Genomic DNA, 12,662 nt, shown 5'->3' with positions numbered 1-12,662 from the left:
GGCCCTTTCCAGCATCTTCTACACATCTGCATTATCTCAGCCTGAGACTTAGTGACCTTCCCGTGCATAGTGGCCTTCAGCAGCTGTGTTCTTCACTGCGTTCAGCAAGTTCGTTTTTCTTTCTTTTCCCTCACGGACACAAGTACTTTCTATCCTCTCAAATCTCATGGTAAGAAGTGGCATTCTGCTGGGTGCTGGCAGCTCATCTGTAATCTGAGGAGTGAGGTTCAAAGCCAGCGCAGGCAGAAAAGTCCATGACACCCCTATCTCCAACTAACCAGCAAAAGACCAGATGTGGAGTTGTGGCTCAAGTGGCAGAGCACCAGCCTTGAATGAAAAAGCCAAGCAGAAAAGTGAGGCCCTGAGTTCAAGCCCAAGTATGAGCATACACACACACACACACACAGAGGCTTTTTTTTTTTTTTTTTGTCAGTGGTGGGGCTTCAACTCTGGGCCTGGGCGCTGTCCCTGAGTTCTTCAGCTCAAGGCAAGCACTCAATCACTTAAGCCACAGCGCCACTTCAGGTTTTCTGGTGGTTAATTGGAGATAAGAGTCTCTTGGACTTTCCTGCCCAGGCTGGCTTTGAACTGCAGTCTTCACATCTCAGCCTCCTGGGTGGCTAGGAATTCAGGCCTGAGCCACCAGTGCCCCGCCACAGGCTTTCTTATTACAAGTGACTTCCTTGGTCAGTCAAATTCCAGCTTCCTAACACAAAATATAGTAACTGAAACACAGTAATATTCAGTTTCTCAAGCATTTCTCTGGTACTGATCACTCCTAGATCATTTTCTTATACAGATGTTGGAAATATAAAACATTAGCAACTGTTTTGTTCTTTTTCCTCATTTGCCACTCTGAGATAATTCCCAATTAGAGATGAAAAGCTTGTACATTATTGTAATTCATTTTTAATAGCCTGCTAATAAAGGACAAGAACAAAATAATCCCATTAGAAAAATGTTTGCATGTAATAATCTCTAATCCTAAGCGAAAATGTATACAAAATAGAACTAATCGCTTCCTCTCCTCCTACCTACCTGTTTTCTCTCTCCTTTTCAGTTATGAGGATTGAACCCAGGGCCTTGTACATCCTGGGCCAGTGCTGTACCGCTGAGCCGCACACCCAGTCCAGGTGTGGGCATATCAAGTGTTGTTTTTTCAAATAGCAGATCATGAGAAAATCTTCTTTGACATACTTAGTAAAATTTCTCCAGGCTCATGCCTATAATCCTAACTACTCAGGAGGCTGAGATCTTACAATCATGGTTCAAAGCCAGTCCCAACAGAAAAGTCTTTGACTGTTTTCCCCAATAAATTTAGGAGAAAACAGAAGTTGTGGCTTAAGTGGTAAAGCACTAGCCTTGAGCAAAAGAAGCTCAGGGACAACACGTAGGCCCTGAGTTCAAGCCCCAGGACTGGCACACACGCGCGCGCGTATGCACACACACGCACACACACACACACACACAATATCTCCTTCAAATATTAAAATATCACTGCTCCATGGGCCTCTTTCATTAGCGTGTAATTACTTGAGACATAGAAAGGAGGCAGAGAGGAGGACTGAGTGTCACAAATCAAGTTCCAGGGGAAAGAAAAGGAGGTCAAGATTAGTGTGCAGAAAAGTAAGGGTGGTGAATTGGTCTGGTTTTGGTTGCTATCACAAAATACCTGAGGCTGGGTTTTACGTGAAGAAAAGAGGGTTTGTTGACACTTTTGAAGACGAGGATGAAACCAAATGTGAGACTAGAGGACCTGGACAACTGCTCAGGCCTCAGGACGCCCGCCCTGTCTGCGGGAACTGATGACCTAGTTTTCCAAGGAGGTTGTGTTCCAAGAACAGAAGGTTCCTTAATCTGGTCACTGGGAGGCAGAGCGCATTCCCTCCCTCGGCCTTGGAGCGTCTCAGAACACAGGAACGGCTCCTGGCGGCCCTGCTGAAAAGGTTTATTGAGTACAGAAATGTTTTCTTCTCATTCTCCCCGATAATCCCACTGAACCCCCTGACTGAACAACACGCTTCAAGTAGAGGTCTTGAGGTTCCTGGAGCTGGAAGGGATGTTGCCCCAAAACCACCACCGCTCTTCCTGCCCTGAGCTTTTGTTTTGCTTGTATGTGCTGGTCCTGGGGCTTGAACTCGGGACCTTCCTCTCTCCCCTGGCTTTTTCACTCAGGGCGGATGCTGTACCACTTGAGTCACGCCTCCACTTCTGGCTTTTTACTGGTTAATTGGACAGAAGAGTCTCATAGGCTTTACTGCCTGAGCTGGATTCGAACTACCACCTTCAGATCTCAGTCTCCTGGGTAGTAGGACGACAGGCGTGAGTCACCAGTGCCATCCCCTCCTGTGAGATTTAATGCTCAAGGTGTCCTGGGCTCCTGATGATGACAGTGACCTCTCTCTGCCAGATTAGATGGGGTGCCTGTGTGCACAAGCTGGGGATTCTTCCCCGCTGCCTCCCCCCCTCCCAACATCTCTCCACCTGTTCATCCCCATGCATTATGGAAGTAGCTCATGACTGATTTCCAAGTCCCCAGACAATTTCCAAAGGAAACTTAGATATCATGAGCTGGACTACTTGGTTATAGCAATAGATACAGTGTGTGTACAATGGTTCTCTCTCCAGTAATTGTGTTCCACGTGTGTACTTGTATTCAGGAAGGATTCATCAGAACCATGCGGAACTAGCAGCTCGTTGAGGAACCCCAGGAATTCCTAACGTGCTTGGTTCCGTTTCAGTCTTGCTGAGAACGAAGTTGTCAATGAATGAACATGCAGGAGTGGCTTTGCCTTTGTTATCCCGAGTAGGGCAGGGACTGCCCCACTTCCACTCAGAGCCGCAGCTCCCATCTATCTGTCCTTCTGTCTTTGTATCCTCATAACCTACGATTCATTTATTCATCTATTTATTGTACTGATACTAGGAGCTGGGAGCTGTCCCTTAGCTTTTTCACTCAAAGCTGGTGCCTCTACCACTTGAACCACAGCTCCATTTCTGGCTTTTCTGGTAGTTAATGAGTCTCAGATTTTTCTGTTTAGGCTGGCTTTATCCATGAACCTTAGATCTCAGACTCCTGGCTAACTAGGTAAGAGCCACCAATGCCTGCTCAGTGGTTTTATTGACACAGAGTCTTAATGTTTAGCCCAGACTGACTGGCCTTGAGCTCACAATCTTTCTGCCTTGGTCTCCCAGGGTTTGGAATGACAGGAGGGTGCCAAATACTTTCTCTCGATTTGTCTTTTGGTTTCCTTAACAGCCTCTTTTTTTTTTTCTGTACTGAGGATCGAACCTGAGACCTTTGTGTAAGCTAGTTAGGAACTCTAATGCTGAGCTATAATCCCATTGATTTCAAAATCAGAAAGAAACAGGCTATGAAGATGTTTTATAAGAATCCCCCTCAGGAGTTACTTTGCTTGGAAATTCAAACCATAACCAAACTAAAAAATTATCTTGGTGGTACTGGGTTTTGAACTCAGAATGGCAAGATTACTAGGCGAGTGCACTACTACTTGAACCATTTTGCCAACCCAAACCTAAAGCTCTTGGCATGAACACATTTGAAGTACAGTCCTTAGTGAGGCGCCTGTCTAGCTGGGACTCAGCGTGCACTGGTGACACCTGCTGGCTGAATGTAGTATTACATATATGTGCTGCACATACATGGAATGGAATCCCCCAGAGGTGAAGAATCTCGACAATTAAGGCTGGAGAATCCTCATGCTCCAAGTGTGATCCTATAGTTAGAAACCTGAGCATCCCTAGAACTTTGTTTGAAATAGGGAATTCGATTGCACTTTTGGGTGTGTATGCTTTTTTTTTTGTCAGTTGGTCGTGGGGCTTGAACTCTGGGCCTGAGCGCTGTCCCTCAACTCTTCAGCTCAAGGCGAGCACTCTACCACTTGAGCTACAGTACCACTTCCGATTTTCTGGTGATTTATTGGAGATAAGAGTTTCACGGACTTTCCTGCCCTGGCTGGCTTTGAACCTCGATCCTCAGATCTCAGCCTCCTGAGTAGCTAGGATTACAGGCGTGAGCCACCGGCACCCAGCCAAGAGTGGTGTGTATGCTTGTACTGGGGCTCGAACTCAAGGCCTGGGCTCTGTTTCATAGCTTTTTAGGCTAATGCTCTACCACTTGAGCCACAGATTCACTTCTGGCTTTCTGGTGGTTAACTGAAGAAGAGTTTCACAGGCTTTCCTGCCCAGGCTGGCTTCAAACGAGGTTCCTCAGATCTCAACCTCCTGAGCAGCTAGGATTACAGGCATGAGCCACTAGCTCCTAGTATAAATGATTGCATTTTAATGAGACTGTCTGGGTGATTCATGTGTATTGGAGCTGAAATATGTTTAAGACCACAGTCTAAATGTAAAGGGGAGAACACTAAGGAGAAAACTACATTAAATAAAAGCATAAAACATCCCTGTGGGACTAGCAGTTCAAAAGCTTAGCACCTCTGTTTTGTCTGGCTCAGCCCTTCCAACACCAATGCAGAAGGGGTCCCCTCCCCTCCCCCACACTTCCTGCTGATGAAATTTTTTGGGGGTCCGGTCATGGGGCCTGAACTCTGGGCCTGGGCACTGTCCCTCAGCTCTTCAGCTCAAGGCTAGCACTCTACCGCTTGAGCCACAGCGCCACTTCCGGCTTTTTTCTTCTTGCTTATGTGGTGCTGAGGAATTGAACCCAGGGCCTCAGGCATGCAAGGCAAGCGCTCTACCACTGAGCCACCTTCCCAGCCCTGATGAAATTTTTTTAACATCCCCAGAACCTTGTCTACAAGTGTATAATGAAATGACAAGAAAACAAGATTCCCATTACAGAAAAAAAAATGGCTTTCATGTAATCTTATTTTCTGAAATCGCATCAGAGGATTCCTTTTGTCGCCATCCTAACGGATTTGGAGAAATGTAGGCAAAAAGTACACAAATGCAATGTATTAGGTAGATGTAGCAGTGCCTCAAAGAGTAAAAATAGAATCTGACTGAGATCTCAAGAAGAGGAGAAAGCAGGGAGCATCAGGTGTCCAGGAAGCTGTTGTTACCATGGCAACACTTATGAGGCAAACATTTTTTTTTAGTCCTGCTAAATCTGCACTGATCAATATACAAACTGCACACACAGAGACTCTGGCCCAGCTTGGTTACGCTCAGTCTTTGAGATGTTGGCTTTCAAAATGCATCAGGAATATACTGCTACGCATGTCCATCAAACATGATTAGTGGCAGTGGAAGTGCTGCCCGGGCCATGGCCGTTGGTAGAGATTTTCTCACCTTGTAGATCGGAGGGTCCCCAAGGGAAAACTGACATAGTATAGGTGAGAAGAAAGGGTAATCGCAGGCAAAAAGGCAAAAACAATGGACTGGGAAGATGGCTCAGTGGTAGAGTGCTTATCTAGCATGCATGAAGCCCTGGGTTTGATTCCTCAGTATCACATAAACAGAAAAGGCCAGAAGTGGTGCTGTGGCTCAAGTGGTAGAGTGCTAGCCTTGAGCTGAAGAGCTCAGGGACAGCACCCAGAGTTCAAGTTCAACAACTGGCAAAAAAAAAAAAAGGCAAAAACAATAGATTTTGTCTCCATATTCCTATATGAAGTACACAAAGACCAAGGTATTGACTGATGAGGATGCTGATAAAGTATGTATTCTGAAATCACTGTATTTACTATTCCAAGAGGAGGGAGGGTATTGGGGTTTGAACTTAGGGCCTCGGCATTGTCTTTTAGCTTTTTTTTTTTTTTTTGCCAGTCCTGGGGATTGAACTCAGGGCCTAGACAGTGTCCCTGAGCTTCTTTTGCTCAAGGCTAGCATTCTACCACTTGAGCCACAGCACCACTTCTGGCCTTTTCTGTTTAAATGGTAGTGAGGAATCGAACCTAGGGCTTCAGACATGCTAGGCAAGCAATGTACCACTAAGTCATATTCCTACCTTGTCTCTCAGCTTTTACACTCAAGGCTGGTGCTCTACTACTTGAGCAACAGCTCTACTTTTGGCTTTCTGATAGTTAATTGGAGATAAGACTTCCATGGATGTTTCTACCTAGGCTGCTTTGAACCATGATCCTCAGATGTCAGTCACCTGAGTAGGCAGAATTATAAACATGAGCCACCAGTATCCAACTCTAAGAGGTATCTAATTTTCAAAACTACTTACACTTTTTTTTTGGTCAGTCATGGGGCTTGAACTCTGGGCCTGGGTGCTATCCCTCAGCTCTTCAACTCAAGGCAAACGCTCTACCACTTGAGCCACAGTGCCACTTCTGGTTTTCTGAGTGATTTATTGGAGATGTGTCTCATGGACTTTCCTGCCCAGGCTGGCTTTGAACCGCGATCCTCAGATCTCAGCCTCCTGAGTAGCTAAGATTACAGGTGTGAGCCACTGGTGCCCAGTCTTACACATATTAAGTATTAAGTGAGATCTTGATGATCTTTGGGTCGTGTGTGTGTGTGTGTGTGTACGCACATGTGCATGCAAACTCAGCGCCCCACATTCTGACTTGACTTCCTTCAAGATTCTTGCTTTACCACTTGAGCCATACCTCTACTTCCAGCTTTTTGCTGGTTAATTGGAGATAAGACTCTCTTTCAGATTTATCTGCCCAAGCTTGCTTTGAATTGTGATGCTTAGATTTCAGCCAGGTGTAAGCCACCAGCACCTGGTGATTCTTGGTTGTTTTTTTGTTGTTGGTGGTGGTGGGGCTTGCACTCAGGGCCTGGGCCATGTCCCTGAGCTTTTGTGCTCAAGGCTACGGCTCTACCACTTTGAGCCACAGCTCCACTTTCAGTTTCCTTGATGATTAATTGGAGATAAGCGTTCCATGGACTTTCCTGCCTAGGCTGGTTTTAAACCATGATCCTCAGATCTCAGCCTTTTGAGTTGCTAGGATTAGAGGCGTGAGCCACCAGCACCCAGAGGTACCTTGTTCTTTAAGGCAAATCAACCTTGCCGCATACCATTATTGAAAACAACAATTCATTAAACACTTGAAAGGACCTCTGTCCTCCAAGAGACCCGCTAGCACCTAACTCCCACTCTGATTTTCTAAGGCTTCTATAGGAGATGGGGATATAAATAGAGTCTTTTTCTTTTCTTTTAATATAAGAGATCAGGAGGCTTTTGTGTGGCTAGGAGAAGCCCTGGGCCAGAGGAACTGGGAAGCGTTCTTCAGGGAAGAATTGCGGGAGAATAAACAGCTACAGTCTCATAGCAACATTCAATTACCAACGCTCAGAGCCGACAGTGGGCTCTGCCCACAAAAGGAAGGCATGCCTGCAGCGAGCCACCGCCAATCAGGGGTGGGAAAGTCAGCCCACAGCCAGTGGCCAGGAGTTCCAATCCTGCAACCTGTCAGCTTGCTTGCAAATTTTCAAGAACAAACTGGTGCCTCTGGAAAGCAAAACTGAACGACCGGCCCTGCTGACCACACGGAGGACTGGAGGACCCTACCAATAGCTTTCTCTTCCGTGCACCCATCATACCTACAGAACCAATCATCCTAATAACAGCATGAGGAAATAATGGTGCTTTCTTCGGTTCCCAGCAACAGGCCACCATGGAGCTGAGACATTCACTGAGTCCATTTGAAAGGCAGTTTCTCTGCCTGGAAACTGTTCTAGAAAGTAAAATAATCTAAGCCGGATGTGGTAGCACACACCTGTAATGCCAGCACTTGGAAGCCCGAGTCAGAAAGATCACAAGTTCAAGCCCAACCTGGACTAGATAGTAAGACCCTGTCTCAAAACGAATAAGTGATAAAATTATTTTGTTGTGTGCATTTGTGGAGAGGGGGCATGATCCAAGTAGCTAGTAGAGGAATTTTGGGGGGGTGCTTCTTAGGGCCTTGTGCTTGCTAGTCAGGCTTTCTACCTTGGTGGCATGCCTCCAACCATAAACGCACATTTTTTTGACTTGACCCGTGTGAACTCTACCATCAGGTGAATTTTGCATTCTATACTATAGACCTCTCCTTAAATAAATCACGTGTGCATGTATGCGTGTGCACAAGCACACTCTGGGTAGTGGGGATTGAACTCAGGACCTTGTACTTGCTAAGCAAGTGCTCTACCACTTGAGCCACCGTGTCAGCCACCTTTTTGTGTTGGTTTTCAAGAAAGGATCTTGCTTTATGCCCAAGCCAGCCTGGACTGGGATCCTCCTATCTGTGCTGTTGTTTGTCACTGGAATGACAGGTGCACAATCGCACCCAGCACACTGAACTTGAATGCTCAGGCTGGCCCTGAACCTGATCCCTGATCTCCATTCCTATCCTACGTAGCTGAATTACAGGAATGAGCCACAGCACCACTGTGTTCAGCTTTCCTTGTATAAACATACAAGAAGCTAATATTTGCTCCCAAATTCTGGAGTCACAGTGGCTCCTTAGGGATTGGTGACAGGTAAGCGCCTTGTCACTCTGAAGAGCTGGCTCACTATAGAGTAAAGGAACCGGGGTCCCCATCCTGGTTTGGCTGGCTCATTCCAAGCACATTACCATAAGCAAAGAACTTTATTTGCTTTACTTTAGTTTCCTAATTTTCACAACTGGGTTGTTAGTTTCTGTTCACTTTTTTTTTTTAATTTTTGGCTAACACCAGACTTTGAACTAAGAGATTGCACTTGCCCAGCTTGCTTGTGTAGCTGGCACTCTATCACTTGAATCAGGCCTCCAGCCTGACTTTGTGCTGATTATTTTGGAGACAGAGTCTCCAAGACTTTTCTCTTTTGGCTTTGCTTTAAAGTTCAATCCTCTGGATCGCAGCCTCCTGAGTATTAAAGATTCCTCTGGAGAAGAAAGTACAGCAATGGCTAGAAGTGGGATTTGGAGAAAGAGAACTTATCTGTTGCCTGAGAAGTTTACCACATCCAGACCACAGTGTGTATGTCCACCACAGACAAAGCTGGGTGCTCATAGTGACTAGGAAAACCTCAGCGTAGCAAACAATTCACTTTGATAAATTTGTGTGTGTGTGTGCATATACACACACGCGCGCACGCATGGCACACACACGCAGGCATACATATGCATGCACCAGCACCAGGGCTTGAACTCATGATGTGGGAACTGTCCCTTGGCTCTTTTGCTCAAGGCTAGTGCTCTACCACTTGACCTCACAGCTCCACACCAAGCTTTAGGGTGGTTAATGGGAGACAGGAATCACATGGACTTTAGCTGTTCAGGTTGGCTTCAAATGGTGATCCTCAGATCTCAGCCTCCTGAGTAAAGAATGACAGACCTTGAGCCACCAGTTAGTTCCTGGCTCCACTTTGATAAACCTTACTGTGGGTTGCCATGCTGTCAGTTATGTTTTCTCTGCTCACTTGTGTTGCCGAAGGCTCCAGGGAGTGGGAGAGAAGAGGGGCGAAGAACACTGGCTCCATTTCCCACTCCAGAGTTCCCTCATTTATAACACACCTGTAATGGGAGACCGTGAATGAAGGGTGCTGTTGTTTTCTGGCAAAAATAAGATGGGAAACATGTGGTTTCAAGGATGACCACAGAGAACCAAAGAGCCCCAAAAGGATCAAGAGTACGATGATGAAAAAGGAAAAAAAAGTGAGATGATGTTTGGATGATGCCTCGGGACCCCTTACGATGGAGAAGAGGGCGCGGGGGGGGGCTCACACCATCTGCATGGAAGTATTCCACGCAGGAATGTGGAGAGAGACGGGCCCTGATCCCACGCGGCTCAAGTCTGGATTGGAGGGGTGCACAGGAGCTGTGAGGTCAGTGAACCTTTTCAGTCTGAGAAATTCTATTTGAGTAGGCACCGAGGCAGAGGGGCTAGAATTCATTAATATGTCCTGTGGCACATGTTCATTTTACACCCAATCTTTAACCCTCCTCCTCTCTGAAGAAATAAACAGGAGAGGAAGTGGAGCTATGGCTCACGTGGTAGAGAACCAGGCTAAGCAACAGCGTGAGGCCTTGAGTTCAAGACCCAATAACCAGCACACATGCAAAGAAAGACAGAAAACAAGGTTAAAAAAAAAAGGAAGGAATAGAAGGGGGGGAAGGTGGTAGGAGGGAGGGAGGAAGGAAGGAAGAAGAGATTCTGAGTAATGAAGTAGCCATAGTTCTCCAGCTATACAGTTTGAGTAATATATATACAATCACAGATACAATCATAGATATATACAGTTACAGATTTATAAAAATCTACCTTGGGAGTTGTTAGGAACAGAGATGAGATATGGAAACCACCTAATCTGGTCCCTAAGTTTCAGCAAGATCTCAAAAATGATCGCTATGGCCATCACAATTACAACTCGAGAGGATCATAACTGACACCACCGTGTATCTGTCTCCATACTTCCAGGAAGTGCACAGCACTTCCTTCTTCTGCATGCTGCCATCACGGTCTTCTGCTTGGAAGTGGTAGGGTCCTTTTGGATGTCTGTGTAGGGTGGGACAGCCCGCACCTGAAGCCCTTTGTCCCACCCCACAGCTTGGCCTCACAGAGCGTTCACATCTTTGTCTTCTGATCCACTGTGGTTTAGAACTCACCCCAAGGCAATTCTGTGGGTTGTCAACCCAGACCTCTGAGAAGCTGCAGAGCAAGGGAGGCTGGATAAAGCACTGGGTCAGCCTCCCACAGGAAGGTAAAGAGCTTACCTGGGCAACTCCCTCCCCTCTTAATTTGTGACAGCCAATGATGTCATTCCTATGTTCTGACATGCCCAGATGCAGGGCGCCCGGGTTCTCCACCCTCTCCTTGGAGCTGTTGAGTAACAAGGCCCTAATAATGCCTCTACTACGTGTTTCCACTAAAGTGCTGAGGGGCTTCGCAAACCAGCGGTTCTCCTGCTCATGTGCTCCACCTCCCCAAGCTGAAATAGATGCATCCATCTGTGAGTAATGACATAACCTAATATACACAGGGGCACAAAAATACTATAGATGCATCTTTTTGTTGAATTTCATCATCTTCATTAAAGGTTTGTAAATAATCAAATCCTGGTGAGAAACAATGTAACATTTCACAGGAAGTGCTCGTAACTGAAAAGCAAACAGGAAAAGGGAATCCAGATGTCCCAGCCTCCCCGCAGCTATCAGAAGAAAACCTGCTTGGTTTTCTTCTTTTCTGCTTTTGGCGCCAGTACTGATAGCACTCTACCACTTGAACTCCATTTCCACTCTGGCTTTTTGGTGATTAATGGGGGCTAAGAGTCTAATGGACTTTCCTGCCTAGTCTGGCTTTGAGCCACAATCCTCAGATCTCAGCCTCCCGAGTAGCTAGGACTACAAGTATGAGCCACTATCCACTGGCTCTCATTTTCTGATAGTGGGATTAAATGAACTGATTTGATCCCTGCACCAGTGCTCAGTACACAGTAAGCACTCAATAAATGAGTCTTAGAACAACACATGACCTCATGACTCATGGCCAAAACTACAGACTGCAATTCTCTTTCATGTCAAAGAAATAAAATCCTCAGAAAACAAGTCAATTAGAGACAGATGTTGAGGACCTTCATCTTTTGCGATCAAAGAACAGGAAGAAGGCCAGAGTGGGGCAGGAAGGGGAGGGTAAGACCTCTTCTTCCTCCACCCATCTACCTTGCCTTGGTGAATTCCAAAATGGAATTTGCCCCAAAAGTCAATGAATGAACTCTTGCTGGGAACGGAGACAACTATGAGGTGGTGCTGACACCTGCTGGCAAAAGAGCAATAATCATGAGGTCTGGGCAAAGGATTAGTAAACAGAAAGTTACTGATTTGTTTTCTGTTTTGCTGTGTGTGTGTGTGTGTGTGTGTGTGTGTGTGTGTGTGTGTGTGTGTGTGTGTGTGTGTGTGTGTGTGGCTTGAACTCAGGGCCTGGGTGCTGCCCCTGAGCTTTTCCGCTCAAGTCTGGCTTTCTGCCACTTTGTACCACAGTGTCATTTCTGGTCTTCGGGTGGCTAACTGGAGATTAAAATCTAATGAATTGCCATGTCTCTGCTGGCTTGGAGCCATAATTCTCAGATCTCAGCCTCCTGAGTAGGTAGGATTACAGGCGTGACACTGGTACTCAGCTTCTGGGTCTTTTTGTGCAACCAGCCTTCTCCCAGAATTCAGGGGTTTGGCAGATAGTATTGCCAGTTTCATATTGTAATATGAAAGGCAACTTCTGATGCCCACAAATGAAACAATTTTACATTTACCATAGGTAGAGGGGAAAAAAAAACAAACCCTGTTATCCATGAGACAGTGAGGGAGAGAGAAAACAGCCTTGCAAGTCTAGCTAGAGTTCCAGGCCCAATGCAGCCACTTGCTAGGAGGTTTTGGTAAATCACTTTGTTTTTCTAGTCCTGGGGTTTGCAGTCAAGGCCTCCTGCTTGCTAGGCTGGCACTCTACCATATGGCCAGCCTCTAAGCCCTTTGCGCTTCGTTATTGTTAGAATAGGATCTTGCCTTATCCCTGAACCAGCCTGGACCGTGATCCTCCTAGTTGCACTTCTTTTTTTTTTTAAGGTTAACTTTTTTCTTGTTATTACAAAGGAGTTGTACAGGGCTGGGAAGGTGGCTCAGTGGTAGAGCACTTGCCTTGCATGCTAGAGGCCCTGGGTTCGATTCCTCAGCACCATATAAGAAAAAAAAAAGCCGGAAGTGGCACTGTGGCTCAAGTGGTAGAGCGCTAGCCTTGAGCTGAAGAGCTGAGGGACAGCGCCCAGGCCCAGAGTTCAG

This window comes from Dipodomys ordii, unplaced genomic scaffold (genome assembly GCF_000151885.1).
Source record: "Dipodomys ordii isolate 6190 unplaced genomic scaffold, Dord_2.0 Scaffold104, whole genome shotgun sequence".
In the NCBI taxonomy this organism is placed as follows: domain Eukaryota; kingdom Metazoa; phylum Chordata; class Mammalia; order Rodentia; family Heteromyidae; genus Dipodomys; species Dipodomys ordii.
The sequence above is the reverse complement of the archived record's forward strand: the minus strand, read 5'-3'. Positions refer to the sequence as shown.